Raw genomic sequence first — 26,790 nt, 5'->3', positions numbered from 1 at the left:
AAGATCCCCTTGTGTTACAATTATTGGGGAAAATATAGTTACCAAACTGGGTCCAAACAAATCTCGGGGATGATCTCCTCAGCCAATACAAATGTAATCACTTTAGATGTACTAGACAGACATTACACAGAAAAGCTATATTTTGCAATTTTGTTTTGCATAATGTTAATGACTTTTGAACAGTGGCTTAACGCCATTTCTATCTATATATTTCAATTGCATTGCTTCAGACGTGTACCAAAATGGAGACGTATCTATCTAAGCACGTGGACCAGCATTGTGTCTTTTCAGTAAAAGTGTATTGTGCTTACATTGTGTTGTTCTGATATTTTCGTTACAGTGTTTTATCAATACCTTAATTTCCCGCATTTATAGATTCCTAAATTGCTGTACTAAGTATCGTCTTTATTTTTGTACTTAAGGAGACCTGGTCATAACTGAAAATGTCCTTGAGGCTAGTTCAGTTATCAAATTACCAAACAGGTAAATAAAATAAAAATAAGTGAATAAATCTGTTAGAAAATGAATCATTTTGCTTTAATCTAGTAGATGACATTTGCACATGTATTATGATCCACAGAAACTGGAATTATGGGAATTACGACAGAGTGTGAACTGGCTCTTGGAGATGATCTCACAGGTAGGGAGATACTTGAATTCAATGGGTTCTTGTAAATGCAAAAACTGGGGACAGCTATTTTATAAAATATGTTTGTAATAATGAAAAGCCAAATAATGAGGGTGAGAAATTTTATAGAAACTATTGAACCAAAGAAAAAGTTCAACTAGAAAAGAAAAAGCAGCAAATGCACTGTGTGCAAAATTCCGTCTCTGTGTCGTGGGAATTCACCTCTATTCAACGCTCATAACAGTCCACAACACCTTCAATGAAACCAAGTAGAAGTGAACAAAAGTTTATTGTAATGCCAACAAACAAAGAATGGTTAAGCGCTTTCACTTGAATAAAACAAGCTTCCTCAGAACCATTGTTCCTGTTGAGGAATATTAGAAATAATGGAGGCACACAGGAGGAAGTGAGGCAGACCCAATAAATGTTACACCAATCAGGTTGTCAGGTGACCATTCAGGCAAATGATGCATTCCAGATGACAAGAAGGTGGTGTCTGAGACTTGTTAACTTCTGAAATGCATCAAAATAATGACTTCAAGATCCCTCTTGTTTTGGGTTTTACCAACAATACAACTGTACAAAAAGTGTGCTCTCCTAAAGAATATAAGAGCAGAAAGACTGACTGAACTCAAGAAAAGACAAAGAGGCTCTTTCACCCACAAATGGAGCTACAGGTGGCAGATTTATCTTCATCAAAGTTGACATTACACTATTCAAAAGAGAATATCATAAGTAGCTGTGGTGATGCTTATTACAGTAATCACTCACTAACACAGATGATTTCATGACTTTTCTGTCTTAAAAACAATCATGTTAGCAGCTTTTTTTTAATCTGTCCCTATTGGCAACCTAATGCAAGAAAGAAAATCCCAAATACAGACAGGCTGAGTTCATTAATGGCAATCAAAAATGCAGTTTATTAAATCCACAGAGCTTCCAGAAAGACCCTTCTTCAATTTTTACATAGTAATTAAAAGTCACGTTCCTTTTAAAACCCTACACTAAGACAGCCCACTCAAAATTGCTTCCTTACCAAGCACATTAAAAAGTTCCACATCAAGCAATTAAAACTTAAAGCCACATATAACCATACAAGAATTAAAACCATAAAATCACACAATCATTTGCTTCCTTCTAAGCACGTGTTTAATACTAACAGCAGTGTTTAAACCTGGTTTATGGTTTGCATATAATAATGTTCTCTATAAATGCTTGTATATTGCAAGATCATTATTCAGGTAACCACCCCTTCTATTTCTGAACCCAACATCTATAACCCTAAAGGGAAATTTATGTTTGTGGCCCCTTTCTTCTACACATTTGGCAAATGAACTTGTATTCACATTCCTCTTAATTTCAGACTTATGCTCGATAATCCTATCTTTTAATTTTCTACTATCTTTGCCTATATAAAAAGCTGGACATAATACACAATTTGCTAAATATACTATATTGCAAGTATTACATGTAGCATAATTATTAAAGACAAATTGCCTTCCAGTATTCAGATGTACAGATATATTATTTTTCAATATCCTTACAGCACTTACAATTATAGCAAGGATATGTACCTACTTTATTATTCCTCTGCTCCAAACATTGATATTTCATATCCTTATAAATGAGAAATTAGAACAATTTTTATATGTGACGCAAGGTTTCTCGCCTGCAAGTCTCTATTTCAGGCACAGTCATAATGATATTCCAATCTTGCTCTATTATATTTTTAATTGCATTCAATTTCCTATTGTATGCAGTTACATATCTTATATGGTTAGCCCTTTCATTATGCGGAGAATCGACAACAACCTTAGTCCTAGATGAGAAATATGGCCTAGCTGTATCTCATCTCATACCTGATACCTCATTTTGCACCTGTTGTAATATTTCTATATATCATACCTCGCCTTGAACTCTATAGCCATTTCCTGCAACTGGTTGGAGTATTGTTTACCACCTGTATTCAGATGGCTACATCTCAAACTGACTCTTTACCACACTTCTAAATATATATGGTACATGCATACTGCTCCTATGTACATATCTACTTGTTTGCACATCTTTTTTATACACCATATTGATGATTTCATTTCCAAACCATTCTAATTTAACATCTGGGTATTTAATACTCTCCCTAGAACTTTCCACAGTAAATTTCAAATAATTAGTTGTTTGATTTAAATATTTAACAAATGCTACCAATTCTATGAAATCACCATCCCACAACATAAATATGTCATCAACAAACCATTTATAAAATAGCACTTTTTCTTTATATAAGCCATTATAAATATATGTATATCCATTTTGCCATTACGATATTTGCATGTGCGTTTACTACTGATGTGCTCATAGCAACACCCACTTCTTGATAATAAACCTGGCTATAAAATAAGAACAAATTATTTTCTAATGCCAATTCTAATAGCTCACAAAGTTTCTATTTTCCTACCAGATAAATCTGTAAACTTAAACAGAAAGTACCGTACTGCCTCTATCCCCACAGTAGTGGGAATAACTGTAAACAATGACTATGTCTAACGTAACAAACAGAAATTCATCATTAGTATGATCAGTAACCCATATATACAACTGTATCAAGAAGTCTTCAGTGTCCTTTATATAACTTTAAACCATATAAAGATATTTATTTAATGTAGATTGTAAATGATATGAAATGGGCTCTGTTATCCACTCTCTCCAGATACTATAGGTCTCATTGTGGGATGGGTTAAATCTTTATGAATTTTCTGCAACCCATATATCATGGGTATTCTTGGACAGGGTATAGTAAAATAATTGAATAAATCAATGCTGATGTCATTAATTGCATCTTATATACTGCCATATTAATATTACTTATTCTTGAGACTTCTAAAGCATTAATAGCAATAAAAGTCTTACTGTCGTGTAAAAACTCATGCATACATGCATCGTATTTTTATCTAAATTTACTACTGCCCCTCCCTTATCTGCCTGTTTTATAACCACATCATTATTACTTTCGAATCGTTTCAAACCCACTTACTCTTGTACAGTTAAATAATATTTCTTCCCATCATTGGCAACCTAATCATGGCTTTGTGAAAACTGGAACAGAGATGTGCATTATTCTTGCTGGTAGTTTGCTTGAGTAGTTATCTCACCGATATAACAGTCTGGCTAGATTTATATGCATTCAGTTTAAAAACTCTTGTACATTAGCTTTCTGGGGTTCTATATAATGCAGTTTTGAGACACAAGTTTTAATGCCTTTATATGGAGTTTATCCAGTATTTGCCAGAACACACAATGTCATATGGTATTGGTGTGCTGTAATTTAAATAGTATGTTGGCAGAATCTCACTTACAGGAAGTTTCTAAGAAGATGCAAGCATGACAACATACTTATGGTATGATTTTTAGAAGTCAGCCTCAAGTTATAGTCTGGACCAACAGGAGGCATTAACATTTGTTTTAATATCATATGCCAAATAAAAAAATGCACTGTGATTATTTAGGAGTTTGTACTGATTATCAGTTAATCTTTCAGAATCAAACTGATTAAGTAACCAGTATGGATTATGCCCAGATAACCAGCCTTATAGGCTCAAACACTTTTTGCCATGGAATGTTAAGAATTCATCGTAGTTCCTTATCATGGTTATTATAGAATTTATTTTTGCAGCAGCTAATGTGAACGATTTGAATAAGCTTAGAATGGGCATCTGCTGTATATATCAGAAAAGCAATGATGATTCTTAGAGGGACAAGAACTTAAGAGCAGTTGGTGGAAACAGTACAATGCCAAGTACAAAACTGCTGTATCACAGAGAATTTCCCCTTTTCAGGGATGGAGAGAATTTGGAGCAAGTAGGAGAGGAACAGAGGTGTAATCTCAAGCTTGGGATCCTTCCACAAATGTTTTGAATGTGTAACAGTTGTGATGCACTTTAATTGACATATATTGCACTGTTTGGATATTTTTTTTTTTTTACTTAACTCTATTATATCTTATTATGCAATGAATATCCCAAAGACATGCAGTAGGTGGATTGGACACTCTAAATTGGCCTTACGTGCGAGTGTGTGCATGTGTGTGCACCTTCTGTGGAAGGTTGGGTGCCAGGCCGGCAACTCGACACCGTAAAAACTCCACTGCTAATCATGAGCGGACAGGTGCTCGACTGTGGTGACCTCTAACCTGGAAAAGCCGAAAGAAGAAGAAGAAGATTAATAAGCCTAATGTACTAAATGTTACTGTCAGGTGTGCTGGCCCTATTAAATTTATTTTCCATTTGATAATTATAGCTTCATAGGTTGGTACTAGGCTATCGGCCCTAGGGCCTATACAAGCCTAGCCATAACAATTCCCTGACTATTTCTTCCCACAATATTTACTTGCCTGGATCCCTATCTAGCAGGATGACTGACATGATCTGGGGGGAATTTCCTATCTCCCATCCAATCATCAAGGTTCCTTTTGAAGAGGGCCAAAGAGGTGCTCCGCTTGACATGTATGGGCAGTCTATTCCAGAGTCTGGGGAGTCTCTGGGTGAGGAACCTATCCCTCCAGCATGTTTTGCTCATTGTGATGACAAGGTTTAGATCCCTGGAGTGTGTCGCTCTGAGCGATTGGGATTTCTTTAAGTGTAGCATGTCCAACAGCTCTGGGTTTGACATGGCCTTGTATGTTAAGCAGAGATCACCTCTGAGTAGACGCTATGTGACAGAGTATAGCTGGAGTTTTTTTAGACCGTCTGCGCCTCCACTGACTGCATTACCTAAGTGCCACATTTTTGCTGCTTTTTTTAGTTAAAATTTTATTGATCCCCTTAACATTGTATTACTGTTGCAGATGCACTGTACCACAAATTCACATGGCTTCTACCAGTAAATCTCTTGCCTCCTGAATGTATACCAGTACTGCTGAGCCCAGTAGTGGATCCAAGGGATGTCCTAAGAGCTCAGACAGCTTTGCATTCATCTTGCTGAGCCCAGTAGTGGATCCAAGGGATGTCCTAAGAGCTCAGACAGCTTTGCATTCATCTTGCTGAGCCCAGTAGTGGGTCCAAGGCATGTCCTAAGAGCTCAGACAGCTTTGCATTCATCTTGCTGAGCCCAGTAGTGGGTCCAAGTGATGTCCTAAGAGCTCAGACAGCTTTGCATTCATCTTGCTGAGCCCAGTAGTGGATCCAAGGGATGTCCTAAGAGCTCAGACAGCTTTGCATTCATCTTCCTGAGCCCAGTAGTGGGTCCAAGGCATGTCCTAAGAGCTCAGACAGCTTTGCATTCATCTTGCTGAGCCCAGTAGTGGGTCCAGGTGATGTCCTAAGAGCTCAGACAGCTTTGCATTCATCTTGCTGAGCCCAGTAGTGGATCCAAGGGATGTCCTAAGAGCTCAGACAGCTTTGCATTCATCTTGCTGAGCCCAGTAGTGGGTCCAAGGGATGTCCTAAGAGCTCAGACAGCTTTGCATTCATCTTGCTGAGCCCAGTAGTGGGTCCAAGGGATGTCCTAAGAGCTCAGACATCTTTGCATTCATCTTGCTGAGCCCAGTAGTGGATCCAAGGGATGTCCTAAGAGCTCAGACATCTTTGCATTCATCTTGCTGAGCCCAGTAGTGGATCCAAGGCATGTCCCAAGAGCTCAGACATCTTTGCATTCATCTTGCTGAGCCCAGTAGTGGATCCAAGGCATGTCCTAAGAGCTCAGACAGCTTTGCATTCATCTTGCTGAGCCCAGTAGTGGAACCAAGGCATGTCCCAAGAGCTCAGACATCTTTGCATTCATCTTGCTGAGCCCAGTAGTGGATCCAAGGGATGTCCTAAGAGCTCAGACATCTTTGCATTCATCTTGCTGAGCCCAGTAGTGGATCCAAGGGATGTCCTAAGAGCTCAGACAGCTTTGCATTCATCTTGCTGAGCCCAGTAGTGGGTCCAAGGGATGTCCTAAGAGCTCAGACACCTTTGCATTCATCTTGCTGAGCCCAGTAGTGGATCCAAGGCATGTCCTAAGAGCTCAGACAGCTTTGCATTCATCTTGCTGAGCCCAGTAGTGGATCCAAGGCATGTCCCAAGAGCTCAGACATCTTTGCATTCATCTTGCTGAGCCCAGTAGTGGATCCAAGGGATGTCCTAAGAGCTCAGACATCTTTGCATTCATCTTGCTGAGCCCAGTAGTGGATCCAAGGCATGTCCTAAGAGCTCAGACATCTTTGCATTCATGTTGCTGAGCCCAGTAGTGGGTCCAAAGGATGTCCTAAGAGCTCAGACAGCTTTGCATTCATCTGGGATTTTTCCTTTGCATGTCCTACGCTCTTCATTCCCCATCTCCTTCACTCAACTACTTCCAGGGGCAGCCACCCTCTTTGCACAAGACCTCCCCTTATTGGGCATCATCTGTGAATACCTCCCACCTAGAATGAGCAGACCCATATCTCCCTGCCTCTCTCTTAGTTACCCGAGCTGGTACTCAAACTCACATCATCTGGGCTGCAATCAGGGCTTTATCCATCTATGACAACACAGCAGACATATTTTTGCTGCTTTGTATTGCAGTTGACATCTTGCAGTCTGTGTTTTGTAACTTGTTTACCCAATTTTGTACTGCACAACCTTGCAGTCTGTATTCTGCTACTTTTTTGTAAAGTTTTGTACAGTGTTACTGCCTAAATGGCTAAGGTCATGGCTGAAAGGGTCCTCTGACAAGTTGACATACCTGGTCAACCAACTTAAAATAAATAAAACAGTGAGTTTCATATTTTGGTAGTATTTTGTGATTACTGCATTTAATTTTTCACATTTGTGTGACTTGCAGTATCAAGCCCTGAATATGTTGTCACTTGGAAAATACAATCATGCCATTCTGTGTTTTTGTTTTAATTCTTCCTTTTTCACACACTATTACTTATTATACCAAAGAATCATTTATTCTTGCTATATCATGAAGCAATGCAGGTTCTCAAGAGTATCATAGTTTCTTGCCAAAACACTAATGAAACATGGGCTGAAGTGTCCTTATTAATGACTATTTTTTTTATAAAATCCTCTGTTTTCAGAATTGAAGACATTTGATTATATGCACTGTTCTTATTGATGAACAGATTCTCCTTTCACTGACAGTGTTTGATCGGATTTTTGTTTTTGGCAAATACTGAGTTGTGCAATCATAAGGACATCCAGGCAATGGAAAGTGGATATGGTTTATTAAGCAAGAGGTTTCAACTGCACCAGTGTGCAACCCTTTAATGCAGTGACTGATCTTTACTTTGTAAAGTACCTAGCATATGGATCAAGGCACCAGTGTGCGACTCTTTAATGCAGTGACTGATCTTTACTTTGTAAAGTACCTAGCATATGGATCAAGGCACCAGTGTGCGACCCTTTAATGCAGTGACTGATCTTTACGTTGTAAAGTACCTAGCATATGGATCAAGGCACCAGTGTGCGACCCTTTAATGCAGTGACTGATCTTTACTTTGTAAAGTACCTAGCATATGGATCAAGGCACCAGTGTGCGACCCTTTAATGCAGTGACTGATCTTTACGTTGTAAAGTACCTAGCATATGGATCAAGGCACCAGTGTGCGACCCTTTAATGCAGTGACTGATCTTTACTTTGTAAAATACCTAGCGTATGCATCAAGGGTAACTGACTGGAGAAGGAAGGTTTTTTTCAGTAGATGTCCAATACAGGGTGATCTGTACGTGCACTCCATAATGGGGGACCATATACGGTAACCAAATAATACATATGAATTAAACATAAAAACATCAAACTGGTTCACATAACCTGCGTACCCCCTTTTACACGTCCTTTCCTTCCTCTCCATGGCACAATAATGAGGTAGGTTCAGAGCTTCAAGCTTCTTAGTAATACGGCTACACCTGCTAGACATGTGAGTGCACAGAATTTAATCATCGAGAGGTAGGTAAGGGATTAGCTTTTCACTGTACTTGGGTGCATATGGCAGGTTGGAAATGTTGTTGGAGAACTGTTAGATTGTTGATTTGTCTCAATATGGTCTTTACATGTTTCTGTGGAAATTATTAAAGGTAGACTCAAGATAGTTTACACTCTTATTTAAGTTCAGGAAACCTTCCTTGACTGAGTTGCTGGGAATCATCACTGCACAAAGATAAGGTTTTGCTTTGTCGAAATCCTGCCCCCCCCCCCAAACCAACAGCAGGTGACACTAATAAAGCGTCTTTCCTTTTAATTGTAGCTGGTAAGTCCTCTGGATCTAGTTTGGTGCATGTATATACATGGCAGTCTTAAGGCTACCAGGAACGGGTATTCATTGTCAACTAATTGATATTTGTGTTCATATAGTTTTATGGCTGCTTTGGAACTGCATGTGTTATCATGGCTAAGTTTTTAGTTTTTAAAATCATTAGCCTAGCTTAACAATTCTCTGCATCTCTCTGCATTGTGCATCCTCTCTGTGTGAAAACTTAAATATTACATGCATGTGTGTGTGTGTGTGTGTATATATATATATACACACACATAGTGTATATATATATATATATATATATACACACACTAACACACACATATATATATATATATATATATATATATATATATATATATGTATAATGTGTGAGTGTGTGCGCATATATATATATATATATATATATATGTGTGAGTGTGCGCATATATATATATATATATATATATATATATATATATATATATATATATCTTCACACACACACACAAAATGTGTGCATGTATGTATGTGTGTGCCTGTGCATGCTTGTATTTGTATCGGTGTCAGTTTTACAACTGGTAAGAGGGGGTCTGATAGTAAAAAAATGAATATATTTTGCAAGACACCAACCTCTCCTAATAGAGCATTAATGAAAAAGCTGATCAGACCAAATAATTCTGGAAGATGAATTTACTGTTGCTTAAATTATACCTCCTGCTAAACAATGTAACATTAAAAAAAAGTTTAAACAGAGCCATTCTAGTGGTTCATTAATAATTACAAGAAAATGGATGTCCTTCAAACAGTCCTTAGCAGAGTATATCTTATCAGTCCAGTACAACTCAAGACTGGAAGAGCAGAAAAGGAATGCAGGTGTGCCTAAATCTATCCCAGACACTAGTGGGAATCTTCACCCAAGTCATTACCACAAATGAAAGGTTCTGAAGTTCAAGTTCCATAGCATGAATAAAATCTTGTTTAAATTTACAGAGTAAACAATTGAGTAACAATTCAAAGTAACAAAAGCATGGCAAAGTAGGTTCCCATCCCTTACATTAAAATAAGGATAAAATGTACACCTAACCTACAAAAAAAGAGATATTGTGCCTTTTGGAGAGCTTGCTAAGCAGACAGTGAACTTCTGAAACTAATTCAACAATTTACGTTGTGACATTCTTTCAAAGGTAGGGCTTGTACTAGTAAGAAAGACAATGGCTGAGAAACATTATCCAGGTTCCAGTGAAGCAAGTGTCAGGCTTGAAACCTCCATTAACATCATATGAGAGTAAGCATGTAGTTTCAGAGTTAAAAAGAGAAACATCTCCCTGCTTAGACAGCTTTCAAGTAGAATTGTTAATGTAGTTCTCACACTGGTGGAGGACATGTTGCATATTTGGTTTTCAAAGAAATGTGTTCTAGAAGAATTTATTTCACCTGTAATGGAAACACTTTGTATTCTACTCCCCAAGCTATAAAGATAACTGGACAAGGGCCATTTGATCAATGACTCTTGTCAAATTCTGATAAAAGTAATTTGGGTGAAAACTTTCACTGACAGTGTCCCCCCCAAACACATCTTCTCTCGGAGGATGCAGTGATCATTTGATCAATTTGCACTCAGTTAAACAGCTGTTGATCAAAAGACTTGAACGCACAGGAATCTATTGCTCCATGAAAATTATACATCCATTTGCATCATAAATATAGAAAAGAAAATCTTGCTTAAAGTCCCGTCATAATGCAAACCTCCTGCATTCCTTCTCAAAAATCTCCTCAGTAACAGTTTGAGTAGCAGATCTGATCCAGACCTTATTAATTACTTATTAGAGGTAGTCTGGCTGTACATTGTGGTTGATGAAACAAAGGAGTGTCCTCAGAAGAAAATGAGCTAAGAGAAGAGTTTCTTGATTTAACAAAGATAGACATATTAAGATCAATGAAAGAAATAGACTGCAGAAGGTCAATAAAACCCCAAAAGTCAGAAGTTTGAAAAACAAATGAATACTGTAATTAGGGCTGTTCAGAGAGATCCATAAGATATAACAGAAGTAAACAGGATATATTACTGTGCAGCTAAATTAATAACTGATAAAATTCTACCACAAGAACACAGGGTACTGAGGGAAAGGAAGGGGAGAAATTGAATACCATCATGAAAATATCTAATAGAGAAAACTATAATGCAATTAGGACAAGAAGTGTCACTGTTAGAAGAATATAGAAAAGGGAACAGATCAACAAAGATACTAAGATAGATAGACGTGATAAAAGCAATGAGCAGTATTAGACCAGGATCTATCATGCACTATCGCAAACAACAAACTAAACATCTGAGCAAAGGTGGAAAAACTTAAAAGATACACAGATAAATATAAAGTACAAAATAAGCAATTTATTGATGATCCAAAAAAGTTTTATAGAGAATTGGGAGACAAGGTAAAAGGAATTGAAAGACTACCAAAAAAAATAAATAGATACATTTTGGAGAAATATCTATGAAGATCCTGTGGAACATAAAGATGATAAATGGATAGAAGAAGTAAAAGAAAGAACAAGAAGTTCAAATGTACAGGACATGAAATGGGATGAAGTAACGGTCAGAGAGATTGAAACAAAGTTAAGAAAAGCCTCTAATTTTAAAACCCCAGGCCCAGACGCAGTACCTAACTTCTGGTTAAAGTATTAACATCTTTGTACAAAGATTTAGCCTTGGGTAAGAACTATTTATATGCACATTCCAAACAGACACCAACCTAACAGGAAAAACAACGTTCCTACTTAAGAGTGAACCTGCAAGCTACCCTAACAATTATAGACCGATAATTTGTCTTCCAATAACGTATAAACTATACACTGGAATAGATGCCAACAGAGTTTACAGGCATTTCAAAGAAAACTTAATTATGACAAAGGAAAAAAGAGCAATAAAAGAAAGTCATATGGAACAAAGGATCATTTGTCATTAAATAAAGTCTTACTGGAGAACTGTAAAAAAACAGAAGAATCTAAGTATGGCATGGAATGAATACAAAAAAGCATTTGACAGTATCCCACATTTATGAATAAAAAATTGCTTAAAAATGTCTAAGATGCACTCTACACTGATTGAGTACATTACAGTGACTTTGCAATTAAGTCATGATAAAGGACAAATTATTATTCCAGGGATAAAAATTCAAAGGGGGATATTCAACTCTCTGTCACCGCTGCTATTCTGCCTTGACATTAACCCATTAAGTTGTCTACTTAACAGCTTAGGCCACAGCTATAATTTGGCCCCTAGAAAAAAAACAAAGTGCAAAGACTTCACATCTTCTCTTAGTCATTGATTTAAAATTATATAGCTCATCAGATGAGGAACTGAAACCACAACTACAAGATGTCAAAACTTTTTTGAAAGATATAAGAATGTCATTTGGTCCTGATAAATTTGTAAAGGCAACCTTTAAAGCAGGAAGACTGCAGTATCAAGAAAATATAAGATTGGGACAAGAATATGATGTAGAACTTGAGCAAGAGGGAGTGTATAAATATTTGGAATTGATGAAGGAACAACAATAAGATATGAACAAATGTGAATAAAACTTAGTACGGAATACTTTAGAAGACTTAAATTAAACCTGAAAAAAGCGTTGACATCTAGGAACAAAAATCCAAGCTATACATTTATTTGCTCTTCCTGTCCTAACTTACAGTTTTGACTGGTCCCAAAACATGTTGGATAGATTAGACAGGAAAATAAGAAGGATGCTTCATGCTCACCAAATGATTTATAAAATCAGTGTACACCAAGACTATACATATTCTTTGCTCTGAAGGAGGATGGGCCTCATTGAAACTGATTACATGTATAGATCTGTAGTCCTGGGATTCCACACATCTGCTGATCTCAAAACACCCAACTGTAGTGAAAGTTTTGAAACATGAGGAAAATAAATCTAAGATGACTTCTCTGCCTAAACTAGCAGAAGCATATCACTGTCAAGCAGGAATGGAAACCAAACCAGAAGTAGATAAAGATCAGGCAGCAACTGAATGTGCCTAAAAAAACAAAAGAAAGAATATAAGGTGAAGGACCAGATGCGAAGACAAGGAATGTGGAAAATGCATAAATATAACTGCAAGTACAGAAAACTTCTGGAAGAACCTCATGCTGATCAGGAATAATCGCAGGAATGGTTAAGGAGAGGTGAATTCAAACCAAGAGATGAAAGGTTAGTACTGGCAGCACAAGACAGTGGGTTACATACACGTTCATTTACAAAGTCCATCGAACATGTGGGAGAAAGAGAGAAATGTAGGTTTTGTAAAACAGAATTGGAAACCACTGCACACCTTGTTGCTGGTTGTGACACACCAATGGCACAAGGACTGTATGCTGAAAGGCATAATAATGTGGTGAAACCGCTGCACTAGGCATTATTTAAACATTATGGTATTGAAGTGGCTGAAAAACACTGGAAACATGAGCCATAAAGCATCATAGAAAATTATGAAGTTTATATGACATGGGATCACCCATTACCAACAATTCAAATGACAAATGCTAGGAAAACTGGCTATAGCAGTCCAAGAAAAGTGGCAGTGATCACTGAAATCACCACACCCAGTGACTAGGGTCTTGCATGCAGACAGACACAAAGTCATAAAATATCAGGGTTTGCAAGCAGAAATGAGAGCAATGTGGAAGAAAGATGCACAGTTTCAATAGTAGTAGGAGCAATGGGTCTTATAAAAAAATAATCTACAATCATATTTACATATGTTACCAATACATATAACTGTGCAAATTGCAGGTGCTGCAAAGAGCACTCCTGGCTGACAGAGTGAAACAATACTAATTTCATGAACTTTAATCGTACTTTGATCAGGAATGGGGATCATTCCCACTATGGTAGCAGAAACACAAAAGATTTGAAGAAATTAAAAAAGGAGTTTGAATGGAGAGAAGAAATCACCAATAAAAGAAGAGTAGCATGGCTGGAATAGAAGTCATCCAGAAATCTTGGTGAGGACCTTCATGTGGTAGACCCAGTTTTCAAAAAAATCTCACCAAGACAACACTGATATATAGATTGTATTTTATATAACATATCATGGAGAATGTCAGCTTTAAAAAATGATAAAATACAGCAGTGTGCAAAGGTCACAGGATATAAAGTACTCACTCCTGGTGTACACTCGTGCCAAGACTGAAAAAAAGGCAATGTAGAACCCTCAGGATATGGAAACATTTCTATGAAGATTAGGCTAGGGTCAGAGGGAAGATGACCCCCTCCCCCCATTGTACAATGAGGAAGTAGTCCATTAAAAAAACATGAGAGTAACAAATATCCATAAAGATGATAAAGTACATTATTGAGGATAAAGAAGGCATTATTTATTGTTACTATTATGCAAGAAGCCCAGAATTTCCAGATAAAAAGGTATTTAGAAAGATTACAAAAGAAAATTAGAGGAAAGAAAAATGCTTTCACAAGAAAAACTGGCAAAAGCTTCAAATAAAAATGTGCATTCATTAATACAGCAGATTGATGAATAAAATTACAAAGATGAAGGAACTTTGTGTCACCTGGAGAATTAAGTGACAGAGGAAGTGTAAAAATATAAAAAACCTCCTAAGAAATAACATTATAACTCAACACAGGGAAAAAGAGAAGCATTGCTTGAGCTAGGCAATGACAAATCCAGGCGTGTAATGAAGGCAGACAAGGCAGGATGTATACTTGTGACTGATACCACCAGCTACAACCAGTACAGTCTGTGTACTTAAAGTATTTTCAACTGGAAACGGACTGTCTGCCTTGCTTGGATTACTTTTGAATACTTAGTAATTCTGTACAATATTTCAAATTATATATTTTTTTGACTTATAACGAGTTTAAGTTCCTACTTCTACTACTACTGTCTGATCTGATTAATATACAGTGATTAACTAGAGATATATGGACTGAAAATCTTCCACACAGAGAAGTTTCTTACACTATTTTGTTTTTGAAATATAAAAAACAAACCCAGAGATTTTTTAAAGGTATATAAAAAAATGTATGTAGGATAGGAAAAGAAATCTAGTATGGTGTACTATTTATGCAGAGGAGAAAGCCAAACTACCCCAAAACAAAACACGTGCAACACATAGCTCACAAAGCCAGTGTGCCGAACAGTCACAGCCCTTAAGGCTAAACACACCAGATACACTTGTAATAGGTGACTATCATCAGGCACATTGACGTCCCACTCACCAGGCTGAACAAGGAGAAGGTCACGGTGAGCTGCCTGTCGGGCGCTTGGATCCGCCACATAACACAAGCACTCAGGTCACTCCAAGGCAAGTACAAATATGACTCAGTCATTGTCCATGCTGGTGTGAATGACCTGAGATGTACCTCCCTGGACTACATGAAAAGAGACAGAGGAGCTCTCTGAGCATGTAGCCCAGGCCGGTATGACCCTGACCTAGAGTAGCATCTTACCCTCACCAAGAATGATGCCACAGTATGAAGACAAGATTATCAATTTCAACAATTGGCTTAAGTATTGGTGTCATTCAAAGGGGATCCAATGCCTGTCAGCCTGGGATGACATGCTCGACAAGCCACGATGCTTCGCTAGGGACGGCTTGCACCTGTCACCCCTGGGCTTTCGGATATTGGCAAAGGCTCTTGCTACCCCCATAGTGCCTTTTTTAGGCAATGCTCAAAAGACAAACCCACCTCCATAGGTATCACAAGGGATAAGAAACTAAAAGTAATGCTACTCAATGCCACTCAATGCCAGAAGTCTAAACCTCAAGATGCACGCACTCGAAACTCTCCTTAGCATGGAGAACATCGATATCTGTGCAGTAAAAGAAACCTGGTTCAAGGCTCTCGAGAGCACCCCAGCACTACCAGGTTATACCTCATACCATGCTTTTCGGCCCCAAAACTTGGACCGAACCACAAAAGGAGGGGGAGTATCAATATTCGTCAAAGATACCCACACCTCCAGGTTGGTGGCACAGCACGAAGCATCAGAGACTATCCATGTGCAACTAACAGTGGGTAAAACTGCCTTCCAGTTTATAGCCTGCTACAGACCACCCTCCCAAACCCAGGAACCCCACTCGGCCTTCCTGAGAACACTGGAAAATATGAAGGTCTCTCCAAACACCATTATATTGGGTGACTTCAACTACCCAACCATAGACTGGGAGCATTACTCTAGCTCCAACACCCTAGCCCAAAGGTTCCTAGAATTTGTAAACTCAAATGCTATGGAACAACTTGTTACCACTCCCACAAGAGGGAAAAACATACTGGACCTGATCATCACCAACATGGGGACTCTATGCTCCAGACCAGAAGTGTATCCCTCACTGGTAAGATCAGACCATAAACTAATCTCACTGGATATTCACATCCCGACCCCACCCCATGCCCAGAAAACCACAGTGAAAAAACTTCTGTAAAGCAAATTTCACACTCCTCAAAACCAAGGTGGAATCCTTCAAAGCCCCTGAGCCTGTGGATAATACGGCCCAGACCGCAAAATCCTTTATAAATGCATTCTATGAACACCTTCAGGAATGCATGGATCATGCAATCCCAAATAAAACCAAGACCCAATCCTCCAAAGGCAGATGTCCTGTCTGGTGGACCCCAGCCATAAACAAACTATACAATAGAAGGAGGAAGCTACTACATGATAGAGCAAAATCCCAAAAAGGGAAGGCATCTCTGATCAGTATTAGCAAAAAACTATGGGCACTCATAAAATCGTCTAAGGCCAGCTTCGAGAGATAAATTGCACAGGACACTAAGGATAATCACAAGGCTTTCTTTAGTTATGTTAGGAACCTGGGTGGGAATTCCAAGATATGCTCAGAATTAGTCCAAAATGACAAAAAATACACCGAACCCACAGACATTGCCAACATCCTAGCTGACAGGTTCAGCACAAACTTCTCCCCCCCTCATCACCAAAAGGGCTAATATCTATCCCAGCAGAGTGCTGCCCCCCTGACATCTCAGATGCTCAGGTAAGAGCTGCCCTCTCCAAAACAAGAAACACAGCATCAATGGGACCAGACGGTGTCCCGGGGTGCGTCCTACATGAACTCCAAGAAGAGCTAAACCCAAACCTAAAACTACTGTTCAATCTCAGCCTTACTACAGGATATGTACCCAAAGAGTGGCATACAGCAACAGTGGTCCCTCTCGACAAAGGTGGTGCCTCAACGGATCCTGGAAACTATCGCCCCATAAGTCTCACTAGCTTGGTCTGCAAAGCTATGGAAAGGATCATCATGGACCTTATAAATAAAGATATTGGGGACCTGCAGACACTGGATCCTACCCAGTTCGGCTTTAAGGGCAGATCCTGCCTCTTGAACCTGGTCAATTTCTTTGAAACAGTCACCAAGGCCATTGACAAGGGGAAGGTGGTCCACACAGCCTACCCTGACCTCGCAAAAGCCTTTGATACAATACCCCACTCGGGCATTATAGATAAGCTCACCAGCTTAAATATAAACCCCTATGTCACTAGATGGGTTGCAAACTGGCTCAAGGACAGAACCCACATGGTTAGAATAGCTGGAGCCATGTCAGACTCCAAACCAGTTACAAGTGGCGTCCCACAAGGCTCAGTCCTGGGACCTCTCTTGTTTGGTATATATTTCTCGGAGGTACAGGCCAACATGGAAGGACTGTGGCTGACCAAGTTCGCAGATGACTGCAAACTGGGTGCCATAATAGACTCTCCAGCCGACAAAAGCATCCTCCAAAAGGGCCTCATAGAAACAGACAACTGGTGCCAGAGCCATGGCCTCAAGCTAAACGCCAAAAAGTGTATAGTCATCCCCTTTGGCAAAAACAAAGTGCCCACAAATTACCACACAGGTGGTAATCCATTAAGTACAGAAGAAGTAATTAGGGACCTGGGGACCCAAGTTGATAGCAATCTCTCATTTGACAACCACGTGGCCAAAGTGGTTAGAAAAACATTTTATATAGCCCACCTAATCATGAAGGGATTCACATCTAGATCAGGGGAGGTCATTGTGCCTCTTTACTCATCCCTCATCAGGCCTATAATTGAGTACAATGCCCCTTTTGGGATGTACCTTACCAGACACCTGCAACTGGAAAGACCCCAAAAGTACCTCACCAAGAGGATCAAGGGGCTCAAACAGATGCCGTATGCTGCCCGGTTAAAGAAACTCCAGCTCTACTCAGTGGCATACCGCCTGCTCAGAGGTGATCTGTGCCTGACGTATAAAGCCATGTCCAACCCGGAATTAATGGACATGCTGCACCTCAGAAAATCCAAATCCCATCGAGCTCTGGCTCGAGGACTTGAACCTCAGCACTGAAATAAATAGGACATGCTGGAGGGACAGATTCATAACCCAGAGGCTCCCTTCACTCTGGAATAAAATCCCAGTCCAGGTTAGGCAGAGTCCCTCATTGACTCTCTTCAAGAGGAATCTTGATGAGTGGATGGGAGATCGTAGGTTTACCCCGGGTATAACTTCTGTGTCACTGTTAGACAGAGGCACAGTATACTAACCTTGAAAAAGGGCATAGCAAAATTAATTTAATATGGGTGGCGAAAGCCATACACACTCTGGCTAGGCTTATAAATGCCCTAGGGCAGATAGCCTAGTATGAACCTATGAATAAAGAAAAAGCTGCTCCAAAACAATTTGAAGACAAATACAGTCAAAGGCACCCTGATATGGAATATTTCACAATTCTATAAAACAAGTAAGAAAACAGAGGATGAAGACAGAGAGATGTTTTTTGTAAAGTAGAAGTAAACAAGTAGAAACTGAAGTTATGGATTGTCTGCACAGTCAAGGATGTAGCATGGAGAATACACGTGATATCACAGCATGATGGAATTATGGGTCATTAGATGAAGGGGCAACAGGTGCAGCATGAGGCTTCTGAAACATGATGATGCTCTTATGGCTTCTGTAGGAGACTTGTATAAAAGTCACATTGAAACAGGAAATGGTGGCATCTTTGACTATTGGGTCAACAGGTTCCCATATGAAGGAGTAGCAGATGAAGCAAGGTGCATTTGAAGAGGATATGTCACAGGAAGATTTTCCGGAACTTTCTGCAGGTTTTCAGAGGAAACTGAAAGCAAAGAAGATGGTCTCAACTGAGAAGAAAATGATTTAAGGGAAGACCCGCTTAACTTAGTAGTGAGAATAGACATATTAAGAATGATGAACAAATAGACTGCAGAAAGTAAATGGGAACAAAATGTGAGAAGAGTGGTAAAACAGATGAACACAGTAAATCAGGACTATTATGAGAAATTCATGTGATATAAAGTCAATGTATTACTGGGCAGCTAAACTCATCTTTTTCGGCTTTTCCCGGTTAAGGGTTGCCACAGAGGATTACCTGTCCACTCATAATCGGCAGTGGAGTTTTGTGGTGTCGAGTTGCCAAGGGATAAAGTGCTACCACAAAATGTAGTAACAAACAAAAAGATGGAAACAAAATGCCACCACGGAAGCAATGAACAGTGAAAACTATAAAGCAATTAAGATACTAAGTATTACTGTTAGAAAAATAAAAAAGGGGACACATCATCAAATGTACTTAGAAAGGTGTGGTAAAAGCAATGCAGACAATCAAGAGGGACCGAGGAATAATCATATACTATTTCCAATAATAAACTAACAATTTCTGCATAGGTAGAAAAACTTAGAAGATATTCAAATAAATACAAAGAAAAGTTACAAAGTAAGCAATTTTTGCTGATTAAAAAATTAATTCTAGAGAGAACTGGGAAACCAACCAAAAGATGTAAAAACATCACCAAAAAGAAGAAGAAATGGACACATTTTGGAGAAGTATTTATGAAGACTCTGGAAAACATCATAATTGATTATGTAGCGTCTTTTAAGGAGTAAATTTCCACCAACATAAAATAAATGAAAAAGAAATAGTGTAACCCCACCTTCAGGATTTAAAATCACTATTCTAAGAGTTCGACTACTAAAATTGTGGTTTTAATCCCAAAGGTACTGTTACACTATTTCAAGTAATTTATTTTACATTGGTGGAAATTTGCTACTTGAAGGCCACTATGTCAATCAATTGTGGTGTTTTCTTTATCTAGACTGCACTGTCACATGCTCTGTTCTCTTTCAGATAAGACTCTGTTGAACATAAAAATGCTGAATGGATAGAAGAATTAAAAGAAAAATTAAGACAATCTAATGTAGAAGATATCAAGTGGGATGAAGTACTGGCCATATAAACCGAAAGAAAATTAAGAAACACTCCTAAATGAAAGGCTCAGATGTAATATTTAACTTTTGGCTAAAAGCATTAACATATTTACACAAAGATTTAGCCCTGAGCAAGAATTACTTGCATTCACATCCAGAACAGACACTAAACCTGGTTGACAACAGGAAAAACAAATCATCTACTTAAGAGTGAACCTGCAAGCCATGCTAAGAATTGCAAACCAATAACATGCCTTCTTACAACATGCAATCTAGATACTGCGATTGATGCAGACAAGCATTATAGTCGTTTATAAAACTAAAATCAATTACAGTAATAGAACAAAAGGTTAACAAAAGAAAAGTCATATGTGAAACATAGGACCATTTGTTGCTAAATAAAGCCGTAACTGAAAATTCTATAAAAAAGGAGGACTAAATATTTCATGCATAAGAAATATTTCACAAGACTAAATCTGATATTGTAAATGGCCTTGACAGTCAGCTATAAATTAATTTGTTCTTCTTGTTTTAAATTGCAGTTTAAGTTCAAATTATTCAATTGATTTGACAAGAAAACAAGAGAAATGCCTAATGCTTATCAAATGATATACAAAAATCAATGTATACCAGGATTATATAGTCTTCATTCTGAAGGAGGGAATGAGGGCCTTCTCAAAACTGATTACATGTATAAATCTGTAACTGTAGGACTGCACATATATCTTCTGACCTCAACAGATACAAGCATAGTGAAACATTTAAAACATAAGGAAAAGTTTAAGATGATATATTTGCTTAGTTTAGCAGAAGCATTTTGGTTTCAAGCAGGAATGGAAATCAAAAACGAAACGGATAAAAGTCAGACAATGAAATATAAGGAGTACAGCGATCTCATGGAACAACCTCAAATTGATCACAATTTGATGCAGGGATTGTTAAGGAGGGTGAACAGAAACCAAAAAATGAAAGGTTAATAATGATGGTTGGGCACAGCAGACTGTGTACGTGGTTTATAACATTCATTAAAAATGTGGAAGAAACAGACAAATATGGGTTCTGTAAAATAAAAAAATAAAATAAAATGCTTGAAACAGTCGCACATCTTGTTGCCGAGTTGCACTCATGGCAGAGGGTCTATAGTATGGATGTATAGTATATAGCCTGAATTATGTGCATGCCATCAAATATGTGGTACAGAACTTTAAATGTTAAAGAATTAGTGCCGTTCGCCTGATCAGGATGCAACAGATGAACATTCATGGGTTCTGTTCAAGAAGCTTCATTATGTACAAACACGTCAAGAATTAGGCAACAACTAACTTAGATAAACTTACAAACTGACACTCATACATGCTCACTCTCTGGCTGCACTCTCAAAATGGCATTGAAGCTAGCACGTGCTTGCTATTTATAAGCATGTGCTGTCCTTGGAAAAGATTCTTAAAGGTACAGTACACATGTATTCTACATCTTCCCTTTGAGAAATGAATCATACTTCAGACATGCAATAAATACAAGATAGTTCTTATACATTTAATTATACAGAACTAGATACACAGAGGCACTTATGTCCAGGTTGTTGGTACTTCACACTAGGTCTGGAGATGCACCCAAATCATGTGACATACATGTTAATTAGGTCTGGCAACTAAATCATGTGACATACATGTTAGAGTTAGGTCTAGCAACTGGGACGGTCTCTGCTGAATGTTCAACCTTGGGAACAATGGAATATCATCAGAAGTAGGAATGGAAGTTAAGAAACGTTCTGGAAAAGGAACATTGTCTAGATAGCTCAGAGATCTCGAGTTTGTATCACAGGAACAATGCTGCAATATTGATTCTGATACAGTAAGATCTCTGCGATTTCTCCTGTACTCCACACACTCAGATTTCTCAAAATAGGATCTTGGCGGCTCAGTACATTAACCTGTTACTTGACCAATCCGCTCGGTTGAAACCTTTTGCCATTTGTATCCTGTGTCTCTCCTTTTTTCAATGGATGAAGAAATCAGCTCATTTGATCACAACTGAACTTCTGAAAAAAGTAGTCGGGCTTTGATTGCTCTGTTTTTAGCTTTAGCCTCACCAAACTGGAACTGATCGGCAAAGCTGCTCTGGTTCGTCTAAAATAAAGTCTTTGAGCAGGTGAGCTAAATAGATCATCACGGGTTATATTAATGAGATTGAATACATTCAAAAATATGTCAGTATTGTCAACTGCTTTGCACACTGTACTGCATGTTCAGCTAGTCCATTTGACTGTGGGCATTCAGGACTAATAGTAACGTGACGAAATCCCATTCTCTTGTAAATGTCTGAAGCAACTGACTGGTAAATTGGGTTCCATTGTCAGGGACAAGCTTATGTGGACTACCATGGACTGAGAAATGATGCTTCAGCTTAGCAATAACAGTACTGAATGTTAGGTTAGGCAACAAATCAATTCGAATAAGAGTCAACCAACACTAAGTAATGCCCGGTGTTCCACTCAAATATGTCAGTGGCTACTGTTGACCAAGGTAGTTCAGGAAACTTGACTTAGCTGAAGTGGTTAACTTTGCAAATGCAGTTTAGTACTATTGCATACTGTACAAGACACAAGTACTTTGTCAATGCCTTTCACTAGAGAAGGCTAAAATACTAGCCCTCTCCCCCTTCTTTTGGTACATTTGAAATCTGGGTGGCCATGATGCAAAATCTGAATATAGTCCCATTGTAAGGAAGAAGGAACAATTTTAGGACCTTTGAAAATAATGCCATCTTCCATCAACATCTCATCTCTGTAAGGAAAATAAGGTTGTACTTGAGGCGGTGCACTGGATTGCTTTGATGGCCATCCTACCTGGATATAGTGATTGAGCTTTTGCAAAACAAGATCAGTCTGTGTGATGTCTCAGCTTATGTCTTGTGGTCAAAAAATTACACACTTCTATGACATCAAAGTCAAAATTCTCTGCATCAAATTGTTTAGTCGTACTTTTGGGCAATCTGGATAAGGTATCAGACAGACAAAGAAGTTTGCCTTTCATATAGACCACTTTGACGTTATTCTTTTGTAATTTGAGCATTATTCTTTGTAATCTTGCTGGAACAGAATGCATTGGCTTCTTTAAGATAGTAACTAGAGGTTGATGATCACTTTCAATCTGGATTTCTTGACCATAAATATAATCATGAAACTTTGAACATGCAAACGATTGCCAAAAGTTCTCTCTTAATTTGAGCATATTGCATTTCAATTTGGGGAAGAGTTCTAGATGCATAGGCTACTGTTCTTCCCTCTTGAAGAATAACTGCACCAAGACCAAACTTTGAAGCATCACAGGAAAGAGTACCTGGTCTATTGACATCATAGCACCTTAGTGTAGGTGGAGTGGCAATTTTCTGCTTAAGATCATCAAAGCTCTCTGCTGCTGTTCTAGCAAAGACTGCACATTAGCTCTCTTAAACGCACTGTCATTTTTATGAAATCTGCTATGAACTTGCCCAAATAGTTAACCATACCAAGGAAACACTGTAGCTTGAAAATTATCTGGTGCTGGCATCTCAAGAATAGCTATTTGCTTAGATGGATCTGGTCATAAACCTGTACTGGTAAATAAATGACCTATGTGACTTCTGGTAATATGAATTTGCACTTCAGAAGATTAAGCTATAAATTCACTTCACGTGCTCTGTCTAAAACCTCCTTGAGGTTTCTGTCATCCTGTACTTCACCACTGCCTCCAACCAACAAATCATCTATTTTGGTACAGGGATAACCTGAAAGATTTTTTCCACTGCACACTTGAAGACTTCACTTTTAGAATTTATTCCAAACGGCATCCTGACAAATCTTTTTCCAAATGGGGTACTGAATGGTCAGTAATGAAGATAGGCAATCAAGAATTACTTGCCAAAATGGACTCTCTGCATCCAGGACAGAAAACACAGTGGCATTTGGTATCAGGGCTGTGACTTCCTCGATTGTACACACAGGAAAATGAGGTCTCTAATGCCTTATTCAAATCTCTTGGGTAGATGCATATTCTGATTTCATCTGAGCCTTATTTGAGTTGCTACCACAGATGACACCCATTCAGTTGGTTCTGTAACTGAACAAATTACACCTTGTTGCACCATTTTATCCAACTGAGCTTTAACTCTGCTCTGCATGGCTATTGGAATTTTTCTTGCTGGCCTGACCACTGGACTGACCTCTGTGTCAAACTTCATAGAATACACAACTGGAAGCTTGCATGGCTTGTCTTCGAAAACATCAGCATATTCCGGCAAAAATAGCTTCACTGATGCTAAAACTGGGACATGTGCTTATATGATGAACTTCTTCAGTAAAGGAAAGTAAATTCATTCTCAAACTATCTCCGACACCCAATAATGACTGCACAGGTCTTTGAACTATGTAAAACAACAACTTGTAACTGTTCCCAGCCAAATGACAAGAAAGCACTACTGAGCCTTCGGTTTGAATTTCCTCACCTTCATAAGCAACAAGTTTCGCACAACTAGTCACTTTGTTGTTCATCAGCCCTTACTTTGGCAAATGCTTCTGATGACATAACATTTCACTCTGAACCAGTGTCTGCCTTGACCTCAGTGGGTTTACCATGGATCAAGATAGTACAAAACACTTCACCCTTTGGCTAATAAATCTACTGCATTAACCTTTTCACCAATCACAGATACACTATGTACAAAGTAGGCTTGCTGCTCTCTGCATGATCAACTTGCTTTTAAGTGACTTTCTTTGCAAATGAGTGAGGTTTACTTCACTTGCAAAATTTTTTGAAAATGATTGCATTTTTTACACTTGACACTGTTGACCAAATGCTAAACACTCTTCTCTTTTGGACTCATGGTTGGCACCATTACGACAGTTAACAATGAAGCTTGACTCAGGTTTTGCTTATTCACCCTTATGCTGTACTGAAAGGGCTCCCTTAACTGAACTAGTCTTAGAACTTGTTGGAAAGCTACAGGGCTTTGCAGGGAAACCCACACGGGCTGCAGCTGCCACATGCTTAGCCCTGTTTCTGCTAGCCACATGCTGTCTACATTTACTCTGGGCCTGCTATTGAAATCATGCTCTTATCACTAGCCAACATACTTGTGTGCCTTTCTGTAACTTCATGGATTTGACAAATCTCAATGGCTTTGCTAAACGTTAAATCTGTGTCATGAAGCAAATCTTTCTTACAAGCTGCACTGTTAACACACACAAGCCTGCCCTTTGTCACCTCTCTTTTAAATCGCCAAACATGCAAGTTTTAGCTTTGTTTCTCAAATCAGTAATGTAAGCTGCAAATGTTTCACATGGCCTTTGATCTCTTGTGTAAAACAAATGCCTCTCAAATGTAATATTGGCCTGGGGTTTGCACATTTCTCTGAATTTACACTTCAAACATTCGGGGTCTTCTCTTGATTGAGCCTGAACAATATGATGATTTTCACCTTCGCTTTCATACACTGCTGGTGCATATACAAAGGAACGCTCTCTGTCAATGACCTCTGACCCAGCGAAGTTTAGCAAAATGAATGCCCTGGTGTCTGCATCTTTGCCTGAATAAGCTGCTTGTAAGAAAATATCGTACTCTTGCTCAAATATTCTCCATTTCTCTGCAATATTCTAATCAAATACAAGTGAACATGGTCTGCAAAATACCTGTGCCATATTAACACATCAGTGAAGGCTTTTGCAAATATACACACACATCAAATTTTTGCCAATACTTTTAACTATGCCCAATAGCACAATAAGCCTCCGAGTAATTCAACTCTGCGAAATACTTTGCAAAAAAGTCTCTAAGGCACTGTAATACTCTTGAAATTAATGTACTTTGAGAAATCACCTCTTAGTGTAAGAAACATTTCAAAGTAACTAGACTGTGCAAATAAACTGGGCAGTAGAAGAAGCTCAGAGTAAAAAAAACATTTTGAAGTAACTGCACATTGTGAATAAACAGTACAAAGTACACTGAAACACTTCCAAAATGGCTGTACTTTGCTAACTCTTTACAGTGCAAGAAACATTCTGTAATGGCTGCGGTTCAGGAGAAGATGCACCCAGTACACAAGAGACTTTTTCGAAATAGCTGTATTTTGATTGCACTTCATGAAATAATTGCATTTGCATACAATAAACTCTTCAGAATAAATGCACAGTAATAAACACACTAAGCACTTTTACATATGCTGTGGTGCTTCAAATACCTCTAGTTATGCTATTCAGAGGTTTAGTTAATGCAAAATAGTTTATGGCAAAACACTAATTTGCCGAAAAACATGCAGTCGCCTTGCGTTACTTATGCGCAATATTCCCCTTCTATCCCCTTTATGTTATTTATGCATAATATTCCCCTTCTGCTGTTTATTATATTCGTTTTGCCCATTCACACTCTTTCTTGTGCTCGTTCTACTGGAAACATGCTCGTTTTGTAATTCCAAGGCGACTCTGAACCTTTTATAGGCTGTTCTGATAATCAGAGCATTAGATATCTTAATTTTGAACACTTCATTTAAATAAACTTTTTATGCTTTTCATTTGCTTAATAAACATTCTGTGCTACATGTTTGCTGAGTAATGCGTTTTGTGCCCTTGTAATGCTTCATTTTATCTCTTTTAGTACAATAAATTCAAAAATTTTTTTTTTTTCCCGCCCAAGGGTTTTTTTTTTTTTTTTTACCCTTTTAAAAACTTGTTTCTGACCCCATTTTAGGGTC

At 38.3% G+C, this 26,790-nt stretch overlaps 1 protein-coding gene across 2 annotated transcripts in view; it reads right to left on the bottom strand.

Moving 5' to 3' along the window:
- The window catches only part of KNDC1 (kinase non-catalytic C-lobe domain containing 1), a 1,471,539-nt gene that overhangs the window by 727,807 nt on the left and 716,942 nt on the right, over nt 1-26,790 (bottom strand). The window lies entirely within an intron of this gene.

This window comes from Protopterus annectens, chromosome 14.part0, assembly GCF_019279795.1.
Source record: "Protopterus annectens isolate FY-2018-M chromosome 14.part0, PAN1.0, whole genome shotgun sequence".
Classification (NCBI taxonomy): domain Eukaryota; kingdom Metazoa; phylum Chordata; order Ceratodontiformes; family Protopteridae; genus Protopterus; species Protopterus annectens.
The sequence above is the reverse complement of the archived record's forward strand: the minus strand, read 5'-3'. Positions and strand labels throughout refer to the sequence as shown.